This window comes from Myotis lucifugus, unplaced genomic scaffold (genome assembly GCF_000147115.1).
Source record: "Myotis lucifugus unplaced genomic scaffold, Myoluc2.0 scaffold_208, whole genome shotgun sequence".
Taxonomy (NCBI): Eukaryota; Metazoa; Chordata; class Mammalia; order Chiroptera; family Vespertilionidae; genus Myotis; species Myotis lucifugus.
Genome location: NW_005871256.1, coordinates 1,789,512 through 1,797,227, shown reverse-complemented (window position 1 = coordinate 1,797,227; position 7,716 = coordinate 1,789,512). Strand labels below are relative to the sequence as shown.

The 7,716-nt window shown below is 57.2% G+C and overlaps 1 long non-coding RNA gene across 1 annotated transcript; it reads right to left on the bottom strand.

Moving 5' to 3' along the window:
- Positions 1–5,373: 5,373 nt before the first annotated feature.
- Positions 5,374–7,017, bottom strand: LOC106698646. The gene is made up of 2 exons (XR_001350020.2): positions 6,775–7,017; positions 5,374–6,491 (listed from the first exon to the last, which is right to left on the bottom strand). It is a non-coding gene; the product is annotated as an uncharacterized LOC106698646 (long non-coding RNA).
- Positions 7,018–7,716: the final 699 nt, after the last annotated feature.

The following is a 7,716-nucleotide window of genomic DNA, read 5'->3' as shown; positions in this document are numbered from 1 at the left end:
GGCCCAGCTTGTGCGGTGACATGGCATTTTCCCTTGACCTGGTCACTCCTGGCCCGGTATTTGCATGACTCCCTTCCCTGCCTGTGAAGGCCTCTGGCTGGAATCTCTCTGGCCAGGCCCTCCCTGTCTCACCCGGCCTTACCTCCAGGGATTTTCCACGTTGTTTCCCTCTCAATTTGGAGTTTCTGTGTTCGGGCCTGCAGGGCCACCAGGCCCTTCTGGGGACCCAGCAGCCAGCCCCACTGAACCCCCAGTTCCCTGGCCAGACTGTGGTCAGCCGGGGCAGCAGCCTCAGCAGACAGCTGCCGCTCACCAGCGGCCTCCAGATAAAAGGCTCACGAGGCCCATTTCTGCCTTGAAATGACTTGTTTGAAGTGTAAAGGAACTTGCCACGGGTTTTCCCTGTAAGAATCATGGTTCCCATTCTGTGGGAGAAAGCACAGGTGGTTGTTCACAGGAAGCCAGGCCGAGGTGGGGCCAGACCCCCGGGAACACGGACCCGCGGAGGAGGCCGGGGCTGTTTCCAGGTGCACAAGAGAGGCCCCACGCTCTGAGCCCGACTCCTCGCAGGGCCCGAAGGTCCCCTTCTCCTCTGGAGGGCTCGGTGAGGTCTTCTGTCTTCTCAAGACCTGGGACAGACCGGTGTCAGTCCTTGACGCCCAGGTCCCCTCGGCCCCATCTCCACCGCGCCACCTGGACTGGGTGAGCCTTACCCGTCCCCAGGTGGCAGCCTTGGCGCTTGTCAAGGAGAGATGAGCAGGTGGGGCAGACCCGGTCTTCCCCGAGAGGAAACGGGTATGGAGAGGGAAACCACTTGGGCCCATGGTTGGAAGGTCCGAGTTGGAAGGTCAGCCTCCTCTGATCTTCCTGCTGCCAATCAAATACTGCCCCGCCCCCGTCATCCTGGGGGGCCGGGGGGGGGCAATGATGCATCTGTAGGTGGGCGCAGTGCCCACCCCGGCGGGTGCTCTGGGAGTAATGAGGCAGCAAGCACACTGGCAGTGTCTGCATGTCACCAGACACGGCTCGGTCAGCACCCTGAGCTCAGTCTGGAACTGTGTGTGGTCTGTTCCTGACAACCTGAGCGAGGGACACGCACATTCATCCCTCTGGAAGGGCCTGGCTGTGCAAGGAACAGTGAAAACGCCCATTTCTAATGAGATCTGGTGATTAAAAGCAGCCACACCTCCCTCTGCTATAAAATAATAAACCCATTGAGGAACCACACGTCCTTCTGGCTGAGCCTGTCGGCAGATGGTGGAACCGCCCTAAACAGCTCCGGGCACATCAGGTGGGGCGCAGGGAGGGGCAGGAAGTCCCTGGGCCTCCCTGGCTCAGCAGGCAGCTGGGGTGGGGGGTGAGGGGTGCTGCTGGGAAGGCACAGCTTCCTGCTGGGCACTGAACCGCCCCCCCCCAAGACCAGGCGCTAACCAAACAGTGACCCCTGGCTTATCAGAGTGGCCTTGACCCCCAGTTCTGAGCAGTTGGGGTGGAGGAGTCACTTCCTCACTCACTGGCTTTGGGGTCACACGAAGTGTTTGTTTCCTGGCATTTGGGGGCAGACCGAAAAGAAAAGGCAAGTTCCTAGTTTCAGCGATTCCCATGGGGCCACCACGGCCACCTCGGATGGGACAGGGTGGCCTTGCTGCGGGGGCCTCCCTGGGACTCCCTCTGAAACCCCCTCTGGCCCAGTGCCAAGGAGGGGCCCGAGGGTGGCATTGCACGAGCTGGTTGTGGGGTGAGCCCACAGGCCCCTGCCTGCCCTTTCCAGCCACGCTGGGCCCACGTGCCAGCCCCACCCTGGTGACGCTCCCGCCTGCACGGGCAGGCCGCCTGGCACCCGCCACCCGCCTCCCCAGCTGGCCTGCGGGGCTGACAGGAGAGGTTGCGCTGGAAGCCAGCCTCGGTTTCCCGGGCTTGGGGCGAGTTTCTCGTGACTGGCAGGTACGCGGAGCCAGGCAGGACTTTCCACAGCAGACTTGGCGCTGCCTGTGCCAGAATGCCACTCCCCAGAGCAGGGACCGCATCTTGTTCAGTCGGGTGCCTGGAACGGGGCCAGCACACCACAGCCCCCTCCTAGGACAGTGATGGCGAACCTATGACATGCGTGTCAGAGGTGACACGTGAACTCATTTTTTTGGTTGATTTTCTTTGTTAAATGGCATTTAAATATATAAAATAAATATCAAAAATATAAGTCTTTGTTTTACTATGGCTGCAAATATCAAAAAATTTCTATATGTGACACGGCACCAGAGGTAAGTTAGGGTTTTTCAAAATGCTGACACGCCGAGCTCACTGTCCTAGGACCTAGGTTGGTTGAAGTCATCAAATGATAGGTGAGGAGCAGATGTGACGGGAACATGCATCCCGCCCCAGACACACGCTGCAGACTGTGAGGGGGACACAGGCATCGGCCCACCTGGGTCCTGGCAGGCCATGAACCCATGCCGCTCACTGTGGCTGCCTGCGAGCCCGCTAGTGCCAGCGCCTCTGGCAGTGGGGATGTGGTGGGAACTCCGCGGGCAGGGCTCCCCTCCTGGGACTTCCATTCTGACGGGCGATAGGCAGAGGGGAATGCTGGGGGGGTGGGGACATGTAGGAGAGGCCGTTCAGGTGGGTGCCAGGGAGGCCCCTCAGGGGATATCTGAACCTAAGGGAGCCGAGGGGCAGAATGGGGGTGCCCAGGCCCAGGGACCAGCTGTGCAAGGGGCCCTGGGGAGGGAGCTGCGAGGAGTGTGTGAGGAGCGGCCAGGAGCCCTACTCCAGGGTAAGGCAGGTACACAGAGGGAGGAAGTGGCCGTCCGCAGGAAAGGGTCACTGTGTGAACTGTGTGTGTCTGCCTTGCAGCCAGAAATGGAAATGACGCTCCCCCACCCCACTGCAGGGGAGAAATGGGCAGAATCAGGACCCAACCCAGCCATCCCCCATGTCATCCCCAAGCCCTGTGTCTACACCACACTCGGGGCCTGACCCTGCCATGCTCCCGGGCATCCCCGGCCCCATGGTCTATACCAGACTCTTCCCTTCCCCCATTAAAACTTACCTGTCCAGGGTCCTACTATCAGACAGTGATGGCCTCCACTTTAAAACATCCAAGATAAAACATTAAAACCCGTGCTCCTTCCTTTATCCCTTTCTTGCACTACCTCCTGTTCATCCTTGGGATTGCCACTTATGTGTCACCTCCTCCGAGAAGCCTTCCTGGATCCCTACGCAGGGCTGGGTCAGGCTGGGTTGCCCACACACTCTTCACAACCTCCCACTATCACAACAGCACATTCACAAGTAATTGCATCATAGGTTGCGTGACTTCTGTGCCCGACAAGCACAAGCGCCAGGAGGGACGGACTCCATCTGTCTTGTCCATCACGGCATCGCCAGTGCCCAGCACAGCGATCGACATGAAGTTGATGCTTGATGGACGCCTGAGGGCCTGGTTCGGGAGCAGCTCCTGTGGAGCTGGCCGCCCGTTAGGAGTGGCCACGGGTCTTTGCAGAAGCTTGACGTAGCTGAGTTGGTTGTGAGCATCTTCTGATCCTGGAGAGCTCTGGACAGGCACCGAAGAGCTGGGCACGTGGGCTCAGACATAAGTAGCCACTGAGGGCTGGGCAGTGGGGAGGTCACCAGGTCCCACCTGGGGAACTGTGTGCTAGGATGTCGCGGCGGCTGGCACCTTTTTGGACTTGAAAGGATGCCTGTGCACCGCTGCTGGGGCCCCGGAGGGCATATCTGACCTCCAGTCTTCATAGTGGAGGCGGCCTTCCCGTTTCAAGATTCCTATCATGGGCTTTCTCAGTAATGAAGGGATTCAGCTGCTGGGCGGGCCAGAGGGAAAAAATGCAAGTGTTCGTTCCAGGAGGAGATTCTGTCTTTCACAATGGAAAAATGTACTTTATTGAGCAGCTACTGCCTTCAGGGTAGTATTGGTGTCCCCACCTCCACTCTTCTCCCTATCCCCACCCCTGTCCCCAGCAGAAGGCAACTCCTAGTAGGGCCTCTCCCCTGAGGGGCACTTGGGGCATTTTGGCCTGTACACTTTGACCTCATTCAGTTTTGATGTTGAGACTTAGCAAGGACTCTGGAGCCAGCCTGCCCGAGTTTGGGTCCTACCTGTGCCACATGACCTTGCCAAAGTACTTAACTCTCTGCTTCTCAACTTCCTCCTCTGTAAAATGGGAACCGTAGCTTCAGCCAGTCACAAAAGCCACACGTTGTATAATTCCATTTCTAGGAAATGTCCATGTTAGGGAAGTCCATAGAGACGAAAAATAGATGAGTGGTTGACAGGGACTAGGGGGAGAGGGGAAGTGGGGAGTGACTGCTAATAGGTATAGTTTCTTTTAGGAATGATGGAACTATTTTAGAATTAGGTAAAGTTTAAAGAGTTATTACTTACAAAGTGCTTAGAGCAGTTCCTGACAGGTAGAACGTGATTTTTAAGTCATTGTCAAATAAAACTCACCTCCAAATGAAGCTGTACACACCAATAAGCTTGGAAAAAATATATTCATAATACAATTTTAAAGTGCAATCTCATTGCTGAATCTCACTGTCTGTTGTGTACTTTTAATAAATCCTGTAATTATGTTGTGGATAGCATCGTTATATGGCAATATCAATTATGTGGTACATTAAAAGTGTTCATTTGTTACACTTCAGCATGTATTTGAGCCTTGCTTCAGCATTTCTTATTTTCATTCATTCATTCATTTATATTTTTGCCATATAGGTGTGCCCCCCAAAATGGGAGATGCCTCAGGGCTCTGAAATGCACCTGGTGCGCTGTCCTTGACTCAGACAGTTTTAGGCAGAGGATCCAGAAGACAACAAAAGGTGAGGACTTAATACAAAGGCATTTAGAAGGCGAGACAGGATGAGGTATGTGACCTTTGTTCGATTGGCAGAGAACCAGGAGAAGTCTGGCTTTCAGTCTGCGTGGTCTCCTTATTTGCCAAAGGCCGAAGTAAAGTAATGCAACCACAGAAAAGATTCGGGTCAGCAAGGGGCAGTCATCAGGCCCGATGGAGGGTCCCCTAGGCAAGACCACTAGTTGCCGAACAGACGGCTCTCTGGGAGGAAAAGAGCCCTGATTAGAACTGTTTGCCAATTTCCATGGTGTAAAGACTCACACCACGGCTTACTTCAAGCTACAGACATGATATCACTGAAGGTGGAGTGGGGAAGAGGTGTGCAGTAGCCTAGTATCACGTAGCATTTCTACTATACAGCTGCAATCGATGTGAATAACCTCAAAGCGCAGATCACAGCAACATGTGGTGCAATACCTCCCACCATCACAGTTTGGGATTTAATCCCACATTTGTGCCAAAGGTTATTTTCTGACTCCTAGGTGAAATGAGACAAAGCCGGCAGGTTTTCATTTGTTTTATAAATTCCGGGAGCCTTCAAGAGAAGCCCTGGGCAAAGGTGTGAGTGACGGGGGTGGGGGGGTGGGTAAAGGTTGCCGTTAGCCTCTGAGGAATGTGCACCTCAACCCCTGTGCTGTGAAGTGGAAAAAAAAAAGTTTTCTCAAAGAACCTTTGGGCTTGCTCAGATGATCATGCAACCTCCTCTGCGATCCTGGCCTGGCGCGTGGCGTTGGGGTGCACTTTCATTAGGATGGACTGCAGGCAAGCTCAGCGGCTCCTCCCGGTCCTCAGCGGGAGTGTTCCCCGCTTCCTGGGACTCCATGTCTGCCTTCCTGATGGATGTCGAAGCACCACAGGGTGACTGTGTCTCTCTCCTAGACCTTTGCCTTCCTTCCGGTTCCTACATGGAGATCAGCAGATAGCCATGGACGCTGCAACAGCATTTCACATGCCAGCCAGTGTTTGTTTCCTTAGGTGTTTACTGGCTCACCTTGATCATTTGACAGATATTCTTGGGCACATATTGTTTGTCCAGCGCCGGGTCAGCACCACAGAGAGGGGGCATTGAGGATGGGCGTTTGAGGAGTTTGGAGAACTGGGGAGGCTCCCGGCTGCCGGTTGGGAGAGCCCATCTGATAAGATTCAGATCAGTTCCTCTCAGGCACAAACTGGACTACAGTGCATTTTCCAGAAAAGCCCAACCTTTGCCCAGCCTCTAGGCCTCCCATGATTATGTTACTTGGGCCTGGAAAATGCTTTCTCTGCCCTTTCCCTCTGTTGGCTGGGCCTTGTCCTGGGGTGGGGAGAGGGTGGACCTGGGAGCTGCTCCCAGGAATAGGACAGGCACCCTTCCTTTAGAGAACCCCTGCTCTGAGCCAGCCCCCGGGGGACCCCGGCTGACAGGGGCACAGCTCTTGTCCTCAGGGAGCTTACAGTCACGGGAACAATAAAATATGGCACCTGGTGGAGCAGTCTGTCCAGGGCTGGGGCGGGGCGTTAGGAGACATTAGTCATTCCTCCTGGGATGGGGAGCGGCCTTCTTTGATGACGCCATCCTTCAGGTGAGTGCTGACAGATGAGAGGGAGTGTGCCAGGTGGCCAGGACGGGGCAGGAGGGCACTGTTGGCAAAGGGAATGGCTTGAGCTCAGGAGCTGAGTCAGGGGGTGTGAGGGAAGAGGGATTCTATTCTTGAAATAAAAACCAAAAGCGCCTTGATGGCTGATAGGATGTGTAGGTCAACCTTAAGGAGAAGAGCCTGAAACGGCTCCGACAGTAAAAAAAAGGCCGAAGGCAAAACATGTTTTAAAATAGGGAGAGAGAAATTGAGGATGGATTCCGGGTGCTTTTTATTGTCTTTATGCTTTCCCGTGTTTTTAAATTTAAGATAGTTGCCGGTATTACCTGCTGCCCACGCACTTCTCGGTCTGCAGGGGGCGCACCCTCAGACACACATTCTCTGACAGGTTAATGGGCGGGGCCGCCTGTGGCCTGTGGAGCTGGCCATTGGCTAGCTGGGCTGTCCGTCACGGCCTCCCGCCCCCGCTCTACGTCACATGACGCAGCCCATCATGGCGGCGGGAGCGCGGCTGCCCGGGCGCGGGGTGCCGCAGGGTTGCTGCCGTTGCTGCTGTTGAGAGGCGGCGGCGGCGGTGCGAGTCGGGCTGGCGGAAAGTATGGTGGTTCTGTGGCCGGAGCGCGGGTGCGGACCGGAAGCCGGGCTGAGGTTGGCCGAAGCGACGCGCGCTCCGGAGCGCCAGCGCGTTGCGGCTGAGGCAGCGTAAGGGCGGCAGAGCACTGACGGACGGACGGACGAAGGCACCCGAGAGACGGCCCGGGCCGGCGGGGGCGAGATGCCGGGCCACGGGGTGCTGCTCTGCTGCTGCTCTGGCCGCGGGGGCGCCGGGCGTGCACTTCCGCAAACAGGCAGGTGAGCGGCCCCGCGGCCACGGGCTGCCCGGGCTGCGGGGGCCGGGGAGAGACCGGGGGGAGGCGGCAGGCCGGGCCGGGCTCGGCGCCGCGGAACCGGAGGGGCTGCCGGGGCGGGAGGCCCGGGAGAGCGAGCGAGTAGGGAGGTTGGTGCCGCAGGCGCGGGCTGCCTCCCCAGGGCCGAGGCGGGGGCGAGGCGATGCGGCTGGGGCTGGGGCTGGGGCTGGGCGGGCGGCGAGGGGGTGGCGGCGGCCGACCCCCTCCCGGGCCGACTGCGGTCCTGGCTCCAGACCTGTTGCCTGCACGTCCTCAGCCCGCATCCCCTCCTGGCCGTTCCGCTTCCCTTTGCAGATGTCACCTGCCCTCTGCGAGTCTCCCCGTCTTACAATGAGACCCGTTTCTTAGCTCTCATCGCGC